Raw genomic sequence first — 17,102 nt, forward strand, 5'->3', positions numbered from 1 at the left:
CAGAAACTAGAGATGTTTTAGAAAGGCACTGTTGGTGGGTTACTATCTGCTGTAAATCTTTTCAAAAATTAGCAGATTCACTACATTCCAAACAACTGCCGATTTGACCACTAACGCAACAAGTTTGAGAAAAATGGTTTCATATGATGAAATCTTCCCCTACTTCTCTGCTTTTCAAATCCACAATCGATTTCAAAATCGCATCATCCAATCAGAAACTAGAGATGTTTTAGAAAGGCACTGTTGGTGGGATACTATCTGCTGTAAATCTTGTCAAAAATTAGCAGATTAACTACATTCCAAACAACTGCCGATTTTACCACTAACGCAACAAGTTTGAGAAAAATGGTATCATATAATGAAATCTTCCCCTACTACTCTGCTTTTCAAATCCACAATCGATTTCAAAATCGCAATAACCAATCAGAAACTAGAGCTGTTTTAGAAAGGCACTGTTGGTGGGATACTATCTGCTGTAAATCTTGTCAAAAATTAGCAGATTAACTACATTCCAAACAACTGCCGATTTGACCACTAACGAAAAAGTTTGAGAAAAATGGTATCATATAATGAAATCTTCCCCTACTTCTCTGCTTTTCAAATCCACAATCGATTTCAAAATCGCATCATCCAATCAGGAACTAGAGCTGTTTTAGAATGGCACTGTTGGTGGGTTACTATCTGCTCTAAATCTTGTCAAAAATTAGCAGATTAACTACATTCCAAACAACTGCCGATTTGACCACTAACGCAACAAGTTTGAGAAAAATGGTATCATATAATGAAATCTTCCCCTACTACTCTGCTTTTCAAATCCACAATCGATTTCAAAATCGCATCATCCAATCAGGAACTAGAGCTGTTTTAGAAAGGCACTGTTGGTGGGTTACTATCTGCTCTAAATCTTGTCAAAAATTAGCAGATTAACTACATTCCAAACAACTGCCGATTTGACCACTAACGCAACAAGTTTGAGAAAAATGTTATCATATAATGAAATCTTCCCCTACTACTCTGCTTTTCAAATCCACAATCGATTTCAAAATCGCAATAACCAATCAGAAACTAGAGCTGTTTTAGAAAGGCACTGTTGGTGGGTTACTATCTGCTCTAAATCTTGTCAAAAATTAGCAGATTAACTACATTCCAAACAACTGCCGATTTGACCACTAACGAAAAAGTTTGAGAAAAATGGTATCATATAATGAAATCTTCCCCTACTTCTCTGCTTTTCAAATCCACAATCGATTTCAAAATCGCATCATCCAATCAGGAACTAGAGCTGTTTTAGAAAGGCACTGTTGGTGGGTTAGTATCTGCTGAAAATCTTGTCAGAAAATAGCAGATTCACTACATTCCAAACAACTGCCGATTTGACCACTAACGCAACAAGTTTGAGAAAAATGGTATCATATAATGAAATCTTCCCCTACTACTCTGCTTTTCAAATCCACAATCGATTTCAAAATCGCAATAACCAATCAGAAACTAGAGCTGTTTTAGAAAGGCACTGTTGGTGGGTACTATCTGCTCTAAATCTTGTCAAAAATTAGCAGATTCACTACATTCCAAACAACTGCCGATTTGACCACTGACGCAACAAGTTTGAGAAAAATGGTATCATATAATGAAATCTTCCCCTACTACTCTGCTTTTCAAATCCACAATCAATTTCAAAATCGCAATAACCAATCAGAAACTAGAGCTGTTTTAGAAAGGCACTGTTGGTGGGTTACTATCTGCTCTAAATCTTGTCAGAAAATAGCAGATTCACTACATTCCAAACAACTGCCGATTTGACCACTAACGCAACAAGTTTGAGAAAAATGGTTTCATATGATGAAATCTTCCCCTACTTCTCTGCTTTTCAAATCCACAATCGATTTCAAAATCGCATCATCCAATCAGAAACTAGAGATGTTTTAGAAAGGCACTGTTGGTGGGTTACTATCTGCTGTAAATCTTTTCAAAAATTAGCAGATTCACTACATTCCAAACAACTGCCGATTTGACCACTAACGCAACAAGTTTGAGAAAAATGGTTTCATATGATGAAATCTTCCCCTACTTCTCTGCTTTTCAAATCCACAATCGATTTCAAAATCGCATCATCCAATCAGAAACTAGAGATGTTTTAGAAAGGCACTGTTGGTGGGATACTATCTGCTGTAAATCTTGTCAAAAATTAGCAGATTAACTACATTCCAAACAACTGCCGATTTTACCACTAACGCAACAAGTTTGAGAAAAATGGTATCATATAATGAAATCTTCCCCTACTACTCTGCTTTTCAAATCCACAATCGATTTCAAAATCGCAATAACCAATCAGAAACTAGAGCTGTTTTAGAAAGGCACTGTTGGTGGGATACTATCTGCTGTAAATCTTGTCAAAAATTAGCAGATTAACTACATTCCAAACAACTGCCGATTTGACCACTAACGAAAAAGTTTGAGAAAAATGGTATCATATAATGAAATCTTCCCCTACTTCTCTGCTTTTCAAATCCACAATCGATTTCAAAATCGCATCATCCAATCAGGTACTAGAGCTGTTTTAGAATGGCACTGTTGGTGGGTTACTATCTGCTCTAAATCTTGTCAAAAATTAGCAGATTAACTACATTCCAAACAACTGCCGATTTGACCACTAACGCAACAAGTTTGAGAAAAATGGTATCATATAATGAAATCTTCCCCTACTACTCTGCTTTTCAAATCCACAATCGATTTCAAAATCGCAATAACCAATCAGAAACTAGAGCTGTTTTAGAAAGGCACTGTTGGTGGGTTACTATCTGCTCTAAATCTTGTCAAAAATTAGCAGATTAACTACATTCCAAACAACTGCCGATTTGACCACTAACGAAAAAGTTTGAGAAAAATGGTATCATATAATGAAATCTTCCCCTACTTCTCTGCTTTTCAAATCCACAATCGATTTCAAAATCGCATCATCCAATCAGGAACTAGAGCTGTTTTAGAAAGGCACTTTTGGTGGGTTAGTATCTGCTGAAAATCTTGTCAGAAAATAGCAGATTCACTACATTCCAAACAACTGCCGATTTGACCACTAACGCAACAAGTTTGAGAAAAATGGTATCATATAATGAAATCTTCCCCTACTACTCTGCTTTTCAAATCCACAATCGATTTCAAAATCGCAATAACCAATCAGAAACTAGAGCTGTTTTAGAAAGGCACTGTTGGTGGGTACTATCTGCTCTAAATCTTGTCAAAAATTAGCAGATTCACTACATTCCAAACAACTGCCGATTTGACCACTAACGCAACAAGTTTGAGAAAAATGGTATCATATAATGAAATCTTCCCCTACTACTCTGCTTTTCAAATCCACAATCGATTTCAAAATCGCAAAAACCAATCAGAAACTAGAGCTGTTTTAGAAAGGCACTGTTGGTGGGTTACTATCTGCTGTAAATCTTGTCAAAAATTAGCAGATTCACTACATTCCAAACAACTGCCGATTTGACCACTAACGCACCAAGTTTGAGAAAAATGGTATCATATAATGAAATCTTCCCCTACTAATCTGCTTTTCAAATCCACAATCAATTTCAAAATCGCATCAACCAATCAGAAACTAGAGCTGTTTTAGAAAGTTACTGTTGAAGGGTTACTATCTGCTGTAAATCTTGTCAGAAAATAGCATATTCACTACATTCCAAACAACTGCCGATTTTACCACTAACGCAACAAGTTTGAGAAAATTGGTATCATATGATGAAATCTTCCCCTACTACTCTGCTTTTCAAATCCACAATCGATTTCAAAATCGCAATAACCAATCAGAAACTAGAGCTGTTTTAGAAAGGCACTGTTGGTGGGTACTATCTGCTCTAAATCTTGTCAAAAATTAGCAGATTCACTACATTCCAAACAACTGCCGATTTGACCACTAACGCAACAAGTTTGAGAAAAATGGTATCATATAATGAAATCTTCCCCTACTACTCTGCTTTTCAAATCCACAATCGATTTCAAAATCGCAAAAACCAATCAGAAACTAGAGCTGTTTTAGAAAGGCACTGTTGGTGGGTTACTATCTGCTGTAAATCTTGTCAAAAATTAGCAGATTCACTACATTCCAAACAACTGCCGATTTGACCACTAACGCACCAAGTTTGAGAAAAATGGTATCATATAATGAAATCTTCCCCTACTAATCTGCTTTTCAAATCCACAATCAATTTCAAAATCGCATCAACCAATCAGAAACTAGAGCTGTTTTAGAAAGTTACTGTTGAAGGGTTACTATCTGCTGTAAATCTTGTCAGAAAATAGCAGATTCACTACATTCCAAACAACTGCCGATTTTACCACTAACGCAACAAGTTTGAGAAAATTGGTATCATATGATGAAATCTTCCCCTACTACTCTGCTTTTCAAATCCACAATCGATTTCAAAATCGCAATAACCAATCAGAAACTAGAGCTGTTTTAGAAAGGCACTGTTGGTGGGTTACTATCTGCTCTAAATCTTGTCAAATATTAGCAGATTCACTACATTCCAAACAACTGCCGATTTGACCACTAACGCAACAAGTTTGAGAAAAATTGTATCATATGATGAAATCTTCCCCTACTTCTCTGCTTTTCAAATCCACAATCGATTTCAAAATCGCATCAACCAATCAGAAACTAGAGCTGTTTTAGAAAGGCACTGTTGGTGGGTTACTATTTGCTGTAAATCTTGTCAAAAATTAGCAGATTAACTACATTCCAAACAACTGCCGATTTGACCACTGACGCAACAAGTTTGAGAAAAATGGTATCATATAATGAAATCTTCCCCTACTACTCTGCTTTTCAAATCCACAATCGATTTCAAAATCGCAATAACCAATCAGAAACTAGAGCTGTTTTAGAAAGGCACTGTTGGTGGGTTACTATCTGCTCTAAATCTTGTCAGAAAATAGCAGATTCACTACATTCCAAACAACTGCCGATTTGACCACTAACGCAACAAGTTTGAGAAAAATGGTTTCATATGATGAAATCTTCCCCTACTTCTCTGCTTTTCAAATCCACAATCGATTTCAAAATCGCATCATCCAATCAGAAACTAGAGATGTTTTAGAAAGGCACTGTTGGTGGGTTACTATCTGCTGTAAATCTTTTCAAAAATTAGCAGATTCACTACATTCCAAACAACTGCCGATTTGACCACTAACGCAACAAGTTTGAGAAAAATGGTTTCATATGATGAAATCTTCCCCTACTTCTCTGCTTTTCAAATCCACAATCGATTTCAAAATCGCATCATCCAATCAGAAACTAGAGATGTTTTAGAAAGGCACTGTTGGTGGGATACTATCTGCTGTAAATCTTGTCAAAAATTAGCAGATTAACTACATTCCAAACAACTGCCGATTTGACCACTAACGCAACAAGTTTGAGAAAAATGGTATCATATAATGAAATCTTCCCCTACTTCTCTGCTTTTCAAATCCACAATCGATTTCAAAATCGCATCATCCAATCAGGAACTAGAGCTGTTTTAGAATGGCACTGTTGGTGGGTTACTATCTGCTCTAAATCTTGTCAAAAATTAGCAGATTAACTACATTCCAAACAACTGCCGATTTGACCACTAACGCAACAAGTTTGAGAAAAATGGTATCATATAATGAAATCTTCCCCTACTACTCTGCTTTTCAAATCCACAATCGATTTCAAAATCGCATCATCCAATCAGGAACTAGAGCTGTTTTAGAAAGGCACTGTTGGTGGGTTACTATCTGCTCTAAATCTTGTCAAAAATTAGCAGATTAACTACATTCCAAACAACTGCCGATTTGACCACTAACGCAACAAGTTTGAGAAAAATGGTATCATATAATGAAATCTTCCCCTACTACTCTGCTTTTCAAATCCACAATCGATTTCAAAATCGCAATAACCAATCAGAAACTAGAGCTGTTTTAGAAAGGCACTGTTGGTGGGTTACTATCTGCTCTAAATCTTGTCAAAAATTAGCAGATTAACTACATTCCAAACAACTGCCGATTTGACCACTAACGAAAAAGTTTGAGAAAAATGGTATCATATAATGAAATCTTCCCCTACTTCTCTGCTTTTCAAATCCACAATCGATTTCAAAATCGCATCATCCAATCAGGAACTAGAGCTGTTTTAGAAAGGCACTGTTGGTGGGTTAGTATCTGCTGAAAATCTTGTCAGAAAATAGCAGATTCACTACATTCCAAACAACTGCCGATTTGACCACTAACGCAACAAGTTTGAGAAAAATGGTATCATATAATGAAATCTTCCCCTACTACTCTGCTTTTCAAATCCACAATCGATTTCAAAATCGCAATAACCAATCAGAAACTAGAGCTGTTTTAGAAAGGCACTGTTGGTGGGTACTATCTGCTCTAAATCTTGTCAAAAATTAGCAGATTCACTACATTCCAAACAACTGCCGATTTGACCACTAACGCAACAAGTTTGAGAAAAATGGTATCATATAATGAAATCTTCCCCTACTACTCTGCTTTTCAAATCCACAATCGATTTCAAAATCGCAAAAACCAATCAGAAACTAGAGCTGTTTTAGAAAGGCACTGTTGGTGGGTTACTATCTGCTGTAAATCTTGTCAAAAATTAGCAGATTCACTACATTCCAAACAACTGCCGATTTGACCACTAACGCACCAAGTTTGAGAAAAATGGTATCATATAATGAAATCTTCCCCTACTAATCTGCTTTTCAAATCCACAATCAATTTCAAAATCGCATCAACCAATCAGAAACTAGAGCTGTTTTAGAAAGTTACTGTTGAAGGGTTACTATCTGCTGTAAATCTTGTCAGAAAATAGCAGATTCACTACATTCCAAACAACTGCCGATTTTACCACTAACGCAACAAGTTTGAGAAAATTGGTATCATATGATGAAATCTTCCACTACTACTCTGCTTTTCAAATCCACAATCGATTTCAAAATCGCAAAAACCAATCAGAAACTAGAGCTGTTTTAGAAAGGCACTGTTGGTGGGTTACTATCTGCTGTAAATCTTGTCAAAAATTAGCAGATTCACTACATTCCAAACAACTGCCGATTTGACCACTAACGCACCAAGTTTGAGAAAAATGGTATCATATAATGAAATCTTCCCCTACTAATCTGCTTTTCAAATCCACAATCAATTTCAAAATCGCATCAACCAATCAGAAACTAGAGCTGTTTTAGAAAGTTACTGTTGAAGGGTTACTATCTGCTGTAAATCTTGTCAGAAAATAGCAGATTCACTACATTCCAAACAACTGCCGATTTTACCACTAACGCAACAAGTTTGAGAAAATTGGTATCATATGATGAAATCTTCCCCTACTACTCTGCTTTTCAAATCCACAATCGATTTCAAAATCGCAATAACCAATCAGAAACTAGAGCTGTTTTAGAAAGGCACTGTTGGTGGGTTACTATCTGCTCTAAATCTTGTCAAATATTAGCAGATTCACTACATTCCAAACAACTGCCGATTTGACCACTAACGCAACAAGTTTGAGAAAAATTGTATCATATGATGAAATCTTCCCCTACTTCTCTGCTTTTCAAATCCACAATCGATTTCAAAATCGCATCAACCAATCAGAAACTAGAGCTGTTTTAGAAAGGCACTGTTGGTGGGTTACTATTTGCTGTAAATCTTGTCAAAAATTAGCAGATTAACTACATTCCAAACAACTGCCGATTTGACCACTGACGCAACAAGTTTGAGAAAAATGGTATCATATAATGAAATCTTCCCCTACTACTCTGCTTTTCAAATCCACAATCGATTTCAAAATCGCAATAACCAATCAGAAACTAGAGCTGTTTTAGAAAGGCACTGTTGGTGGGTTACTATCTGCTCTAAATCTTGTCAGAAAATAGCAGATTCACTACATTCCAAACAACTGCCGATTTGACCACTAACGCAACAAGTTTGAGAAAAATGGTTTCATATGATGAAATCTTCCCCTACTTCTCTGCTTTTCAAATCCACAATCGATTTCAAAATCGCATCATCCAATCAGAAACTAGAGATGTTTTAGAAAGGCACTGTTGGTGGGATACTATCTGCTGTAAATCTTGTCAGAAAATAGCAGATTCACTACATTCCAAACAACTGCCGATTTGACCACTAACGCAACAAGTTTGAGAAAAATGGTTTCATATGATGAAATCTTCCCCTACTACTCTGCTTTTCAAATCCACAATCGATTTCAAAATCGCAATAACCAATCAGAAACTAGAGCTGTTTTAGAAAGGCACTGTTGGTGGGATACTATCTGCTGTAAATCTTGTCAAAAATTAGCAGATTAACTACTTTCCCAACAACTGCTGATTTGACCACTAACGGAAAAGTTTGAGAAAAATGGTATCATATAATGAAATCTTCCCCTACTTCTCTGCTTTTCAAATCCACAATCGATTTCAAAATCGCATCATCCAATCAGGAACTAGAGCTGTTTTAGAATGGCACTGTTGGTGGGTTACTATCTGCTCTAAATCTTGTCAAAAATTAGCAGATTAACTACATTCCAAACAACTGCCGATTTGACCACTAACGCAACAAGTTTGAGAAAAATGGTATCATATAATGAAATCTTCCCCTACTACTCTGCTTTTCAAATCCACAATCGATTTCAAAATCGCATCATCCAATCAGGAACTAGAGCTGTTTTAGAAAGGCACTGTTGGTGGGTTACTATCTGCTCTAAATCTTGTCAAAAATTAGCAGATTAACTACATTCCAAACAACTGCCGATTTGACCACTAACGCAACAAGTTTGAGAAAAATGGTATCATATAATGAAATCTTCCCCTACTACTCTGCTTTTCAAATCCACAATCGATTTCAAAATCGCAATAACCAATCAGAAACTAGAGCTGTTTTAGAAAGGCACTGTTGGTGGGTACTATCTGCTCTAAATCTTGTCAAAAATTAGCAGATTCACTACATTCCAAACAACTGCCGATTTGACCACTAACGCAACAAGTTTGAGAAAAATGGTATCATATAATGAAATCTTCCCCTACTACTCTGCTTTTCAAATCCACAATCGATTTCAAAATCGCAAAAACCAATCAGAAACTAGAGCTGTTTTAGAAAGGCACTGTTGGTGGGTTACTATCTGCTGTAAATCTTGTCAAAAATTAGCAGATTCACTACATTCCAAACAACTGCCGATTTGACCACTAACGCACCAAGTTTGAGAAAAATGGTATCATATAATGAAATCTTCCCCTACTAATCTGCTTTTCAAATCCACAATCAATTTCAAAATCGCATCAACCAATCAGAAACTAGAGCTGTTTTAGAAAGTTACTGTTGAAGGGTTACTATCTGCTGTAAATCTTGTCAGAAAATAGCAGATTCACTACATTCCAAACAACTGCCGATTTTACCACTAACGCAACAAGTTTGAGAAAATTGGTATCATATGATGAAATCTTCCCCTACTACTCTGCTTTTCAAATCCACAATCGATTTCAAAATCGCAATAACCAATCAGAAACTAGAGCTGTTTTAGAAAGGCACTGTTGGTGGGTTACTATCTGCTCTAAATATTGTCAAATATTAGCAGATTCACTACATTCCAAACAACTGCCGATTTGACCACTAACGCAACAAGTTTGAGAAAAATTGTATCATATGATGAAATCTTCCCCTACTTCTCTGCTTTTCAAATCCACAATCGATTTCAAAATCGCATCAACCAATCAGAAACTAGAGCTGTTTTAGAAAGGCACTGTTGGTGGGTTACTATTTGCTGTAAATCTTGTCAAAAATTAGCAGATTAACTACATTCCAAACAACTGCCGATTTGACCACTGACGCAACAAGTTTGAGAAAAATGGTATCATATAATGAAATCTTCCCCTACTACTCTGCTTTTCAAATCCACAATCGATTTCAAAATCGCAATAACCAATCAGAAACTAGAGCTGTTTTAGAAAGGCACTGTTGGTGGGTTACTATCTGCTCTAAATCTTGTCAGAAAATAGCAGATTCACTACATTCCAAACAACTGCCGATTTGACCACTAACGCAACAAGTTTGAGAAAAATGGTTTCATATGATGAAATCTTCCCCTACTTCTCTGCTTTTCAAATCCACAATCGATTTCAAAATCGCATCATCCAATCAGAAACTAGAGATGTTTTAGAAAGGCACTGTTGGTGGGTTACTATCTGCTGTAAATCTTTTCAAAAATTAGCAGATTCACTACATTCCAAACAACTGCCGATTTGACCACTAACGCAACAAGTTTGAGAAAAATGGTTTCATATGATGAAATCTTCCCCTACTTCTCTGCTTTTCAAATCCACAATCGATTTCAAAATCGCATCATCCAATCAGAAACTAGAGATGTTTTAGAAAGGCACTGTTGGTGGGATACTATCTGCTGTAAATCTTGTCAAAAATTAGCAGATTAACTACATTCCAAACAACTGCCGATTTTACCACTAACGCAACAAGTTTGAGAAAAATGGTATCATATAATGAAATCTTCCCCTACTACTCTGCTTTTCAAATCCACAATCGATTTCAAAATCGCAATAACCAATCAGAAACTAGAGCTGTTTTAGAAAGGCACTGTTGGTGGGATACTATCTGCTGTAAATCTTGTCAAAAATTAGCAGATTAACTACATTCCAAACAACTGCCGATTTGACCACTAACGAAAAAGTTTGAGAAAAATGGTATCATATAATGAAATCTTCCCCTACTTCTCTGCTTTTCAAATCCACAATCGATTTCAAAATCGCATCATCCAATCAGGAACTAGAGCTGTTTTAGAATGGCACTGTTGGTGGGTTACTATCTGCTCTAAATCTTGTCAAAAATTAGCAGATTAACTACATTCCAAACAACTGCCGATTTGACCACTAACGCAACAAGTTTGAGAAAAATGGTATCATATAATGAAATCTTCCCCTACTACTCTGCTTTTCAAATCCACAATCGATTTCAAAATCGCATCATCCAATCAGGAACTAGAGCTGTTTTAGAAAGGCACTGTTGGTGGGTTACTATCTGCTCTAAATCTTGTCAAAAATTAGCAGATTAACTACATTCCAAACAACTGCCGATTTGACCACTAACGCAACAAGTTTGAGAAAAATGGTATCATATAATGAAATCTTCCCCTACTACTCTGCTTTTCAAATCCACAATCGATTTCAAAATCGCAATAACCAATCAGAAACTAGAGCTGTTTTAGAAAGGCACTGTTGGTGGGTTACTATCTGCTCTAAATCTTGTCAGAAAATAGCAGATTCACTACATTCCAAACAACTGCCGATTTGACCACTAACGCAACAAGTTTGAGAAAAATGGTTTCATATGATGAAATCTTCCCCTACTTCTCTGCTTTTCAAATCCACAATCGATTTCAAAATCGCATCATCCAATCAGAAACTAGAGATGTTTTAGAAAGGCACTGTTGGTGGGTTACTATCTGCTGTAAATCTTTTCAAAAATTAGCAGATTCACTACATTCCAAACAACTGCCGATTTGACCACTAACGCAACAAGTTTGAGAAAAATGGTTTCATATGATGAAATCTTCCCCTACTTCTCTGCTTTTCAAATCCACAATCGATTTCAAAATCGCATCATCCAATCAGAAACTAGAGATGTTTTAGAAAGGCACTGTTGGTGGGATACTATCTGCTGTAAATCTTGTCAAAAATTAGCAGATTAACTACATTCCAAACAACTGCCGATTTGACCACTAACGAAAAAGTTTGAGAAAAATGGTATCATATAATGAAATCTTCCCCTACTTCTCTGCTTTTCAAATCCACAATCGATTTCAAAATCGCATCATCCAATCAGGAACTAGAGCTGTTTTAGAATGGCACTGTTGGTGGGTTACTATCTGCTCTAAATCTTGTCAAAAATTAGCAGATTAACTACATTCCAAACAACTGCCGATTTGACCACTAACGCAACAAGTTTGAGAAAAATGGTATCATATAATGAAATCTTCCCCTACTACTCTGCTTTTCAAATCCACAATCGATTTCAAAATCGCATCATCCAATCAGGAACTAGAGCTGTTTTAGAAAGGCACTGTTGGTGGGTTACTATCTGCTCTAAATCTTGTCAAAAATTAGCAGATTAACTACATTCCAAACAACTGCCGATTTGACCACTAACGCAACAAGTTTGAGAAAAATGGTATCATATAATGAAATCTTCCCCTACTACTCTGCTTTTCAAATCCACAATCGATTTCAAAATCGCAATAACCAATCAGAAACTAGAGCTGTTTTAGAAAGGCACTGTTGGTGGGTTACTATCTGCTCTAAATCTTGTCAAAAATTAGCAGATTAACTACATTCCAAACAACTGCCGATTTGACCACTAACGAAAAAGTTTGAGAAAAATGGTATCATATAATGAAATCTTCCCCTACTTCTCTGCTTTTCAAATCCACAATCGATTTCAAAATCGCATCATCCAATCAGGAACTAGAGCTGTTTTAGAAAGGCACTGTTGGTGGGTTAGTATCTGCTGAAAATCTTGTCAGAAAATAGCAGATTCACTACATTCCAAACAACTGCCGATTTGACCACTAACGCAACAAGTTTGAGAAAAATGGTATCATATAATGAAATCTTCCCCTACTACTCTGCTTTTCAAATCCACAATCGATTTCAAAATCGCAATAACCAATCAGAAACTAGAGCTGTTTTAGAAAGGCACTGTTGGTGGGTACTATCTGCTCTAAATCTTGTCAAAAATTAGCAGATTCACTACATTCCAAACAACTGCCGATTTGACCACTAACGCAACAAGTTTGAGAAAAATGGTATCATATAATGAAATCTTCCCCTACTACTCTGCTTTTCAAATCCACAATCGATTTCAAAATCGCAAAAACCAATCAGAAACTAGAGCTGTTTTAGAAAGGCACTGTTGGTGGGTTACTATCTGCTGTAAATCTTGTCAAAAATTAGCAGATTCACTACATTCCAAACAACTGCCGATTTGACCACTAACGCACCAAGTTTGAGAAAAATGGTATCATATAATGAAATCTTCCCCTACTAATCTGCTTTTCAAATCCACAATCAATTTCAAAATCGCATCAACCAATCAGAAACTAGAGCTGTTTTAGAAAGTTACTGTTGAAGGGTTACTATCTGCTGTAAATCTTGTCAGAAAATAGCAGATTCACTACATTCCAAACAACTGCCGATTTTACCACTAACGCAACAAGTTTGAGAAAATTGGTATCATATGATGAAATCTTCCCCTACTACTCTGCTTTTCAAATCCACAATCGATTTCAAAATCGCAAAAACCAATCAGAAACTAGAGCTGTTTTAGAAAGGCACTGTTGGTGGGTTACTATCTGCTGTAAATCTTGTCAAAAATTAGCAGATTCACTACATTCCAAACAACTGCCGATTTGACCACTAACGCACCAAGTTTGAGAAGTTTGAGAAAAATGGTATCATATAATGAAATCTTCCCCTACTAATCTGCTTTTCAAATCCACAATCAATTTCAAAATCGCATCAACCAATCAGAAACTAGAGCTGTTTTAGAAAGTTACTGTTGAAGGGTTACTATCTGCTGTAAATCTTGTCAGAAAATAGCAGATTCACTACATTCCAAACAACTGCCGATTTTACCACTAACGCAACAAGTTTGAGAAAATTGGTATCATATGATGAAATCTTCCCCTACTACTCTGCTTTTCAAATCCACAATCGATTTCAAAATCGCAATAACCAATCAGAAACTAGAGCTGTTTTAGAAAGGCACTGTTGGTGGGTTACTATCTGCTCTAAATCTTGTCAAATATTAGCAGATTCACTACATTCCAAACAACTGCCGATTTGACCACTAACGCAACAAGTTTGAGAAAAATTGTATCATATGATGAAATCTTCCCCTACTTCTCTGCTTTTCAAATCCACAATCGATTTCAAAATCGCATCAACCAATCAGAAACTAGAGCTGTTTTAGAAAGGCACTGTTGGTGGGTTACTATTTGCTGTAAATCTTGTCAAAAATTAGCAGATTAACTACATTCCAAACAACTGCCGATTTGACCACTGACGCAACAAGTTTGAGAAAAATGGTATCATATAATGAAATCTTCCCCTACTACTCTGCTTTTCAAATCCACAATCGATTTCAAAATCGCAATAACCAATCAGAAACTAGAGCTGTTTTAGAAAGGCACTGTTGGTGGGTTACTATCTGCTCTAAATCTTGTCAGAAAATAGCAGATTCACTACATTCCAAACAACTGCCGATTTGACCACTAACGCAACAAGTTTGAGAAAAATGGTTTCATATGATGAAATCTTCCCCTACTTCTCTGCTTTTCAAATCCACAATCGATTTCAAAATCGCATCATCCAATCAGAAACTAGAGATGTTTTAGAAAGGCACTGTTGGTGGGATACTATCTGCTGTAAATCTTGTCAGAAAATAGCAGATTCACTACATTCCAAACAACTGCCGATTTGACCACTAACGCAACAAGTTTGAGAAAAATGGTTTCATATGATGAAATCTTCCCCTACTACTCTGCTTTTCAAATCCACAATCGATTTCAAAATCGCAATAACCAATCAGAAACTAGAGCTGTTTTAGAAAGGCACTGTTGGTGGGATACTATCTGCTGTAAATCTTGTCAAAAATTAGCAGATTAACTACTTTCCCAACAACTGCTGATTTGACCACTAACGGAAAAGTTTGAGAAAAATGGTATCATATAATGAAATCTTCCCCTACTTCTCTGCTTTTCAAATCCACAATCGATTTCAAAATCGCATCATCCAATCAGGAACTAGAGCTGTTTTAGAATGGCACTGTTGGTGGGTTACTATCTGCTCTAAATCTTGTCAAAAATTAGCAGATTAACTACATTCCAAACAACTGCCGATTTGACCACTAACGCAACAAGTTTGAGAAAAATGGTATCATATAATGAAATCTTCCCCTACTACTCTGCTTTTCAAATCCACAATCGATTTCAAAATCGCATCATCCAATCAGGAACTAGAGCTGTTTTAGAAAGGCACTGTTGGTGGGTTACTATCTGCTCTAAATCTTGTCAAAAATTAGCAGATTAACTACATTCCAAACAACTGCCGATTTGACCACTAACGCAACAAGTTTGAGAAAAATGGTATCATATAATGAAATCTTCCCCTACTACTCTGCTTTTCAAATCCACAATCGATTTCAAAATCGCAATAACCAATCAGAAACTAGAGCTGTTTTAGAAAGGCACTGTTGGTGGGTACTATCTGCTCTAAATCTTGTCAAAAATTAGCAGATTCACTACATTCCAAACAACTGCCGATTTGACCACTAACGCAACAAGTTTGAGAAAAATGGTATCATATAATGAAATCTTCCCCTACTACTCTGCTTTTCAAATCCACAATCGATTTCAAAATCGCAAAAACCAATCAGAAACTAGAGCTGTTTTAGAAAGGCACTGTTGGTGGGTTACTATCTGCTGTAAATCTTGTCAAAAATTAGCAGATTCACTACATTCCAAACAACTGCCGATTTGACCACTAACGCACCAAGTTTGAGAAAAATGGTATCATATAATGAAATCTTCCCCTACTAATCTGCTTTTCAAATCCACAATCAATTTCAAAATCGCATCAACCAATCAGAAACTAGAGCTGTTTTAGAAAGTTACTGTTGAAGGGTTACTATCTGCTGTAAATCTTGTCAGAAAATAGCAGATTCACTACATTCCAAACAACTGCCGATTTTACCACTAACGCAACAAGTTTGAGAAAATTGGTATCATATGATGAAATCTTCCCCTACTACTCTGCTTTTCAAATCCACAATCGATTTCAAAATCGCAATAACCAATCAGAAACTAGAGCTGTTTTAGAAAGGCACTGTTGGTGGGTTACTATCTGCTCTAAATCTTGTCAAATATTAGCAGATTCACTACATTCCAAACAACTGCCGATTTGACCACTAACGCAACAAGTTTGAGAAAAATTGTATCATATGATGAAATCTTCCCCTACTTCTCTGCTTTTCAAATCCACAATCGATTTCAAAATCGCATCAACCAATCAGAAACTAGAGCTGTTTTAGAAAGGCACTGTTGGTGGGTTACTATTTGCTGTAAATCTTGTCAAAAATTAGCAGATTAACTACATTCCAAACAACTGCCGATTTGACCACTGACGCAACAAGTTTGAGAAAAATGGTATCATATAATGAAATCTTCCCCTACTACTCTGCTTTTCAAATCCACAATCGATTTCAAAATCGCAATAACCAATCAGAAACTAGAGCTGTTTTAGAAAGGCACTGTTGGTGGGTTACTATCTGCTCTAAATCTTGTCAGAAAATAGCAGATTCACTACATTCCAAACAACTGCCGATTTGACCACTAACGCAACAAGTTTGAGAAAAATGGTTTCATATGATGAAATCTTCCCCTACTTCTCTGCTTTTCAAATCCACAATCGATTTCAAAATCGCATCATCCAATCAGAAACTAGAGATGTTTTAGAAAGGCACTGTTGGTGGGTTACTATCTGCTGTAAATCTTGTCAAAAATTAGCAGATTCACTACATTCCAAACAACTGCCGATTTGACCACTAACGCACCAAGTTTGAGAAAAATGGTATCATATAATGAAATCTTCCCCTACTAATCTGCTTTTCAAATCCACAATCAATTTCAAAATCGCATCAACCAATCAGAAACTAGAGCTGTTTTAGAAAGTTACTGTTGAAGGGTTACTATCTGCTGTAAATCTTGTCAGAAAATAGCAGATTCACTACATTCCAAACAACTGCCGATTTTACCACTAACGCAACAAGTTTGAGAAAATTGGTATCATATGATGAAATCTTCCCCTACTACTCTGCTTTTCAAATCCACAATCGATTTCAAAATCGCAATAACCAATCAGAAACTAGAGCTGTTTTAGAAAGGCACTGTTGGTGGGTTACTATCTGCTCTAAATCTTGTCAAATATTAGCAGATTCACTACATTCCAAACAACTGCCGATTTGACCACTAACGCAACAAGTTTGAGAAAAATTGTATCATATGATGA

This window comes from Coregonus lavaretus (genome assembly GCF_964263955.1).
Source record: "Coregonus lavaretus genome assembly, chromosome: 37".
NCBI lineage: Eukaryota > Metazoa > Chordata > Actinopteri > Salmoniformes > Salmonidae > Coregonus > Coregonus lavaretus.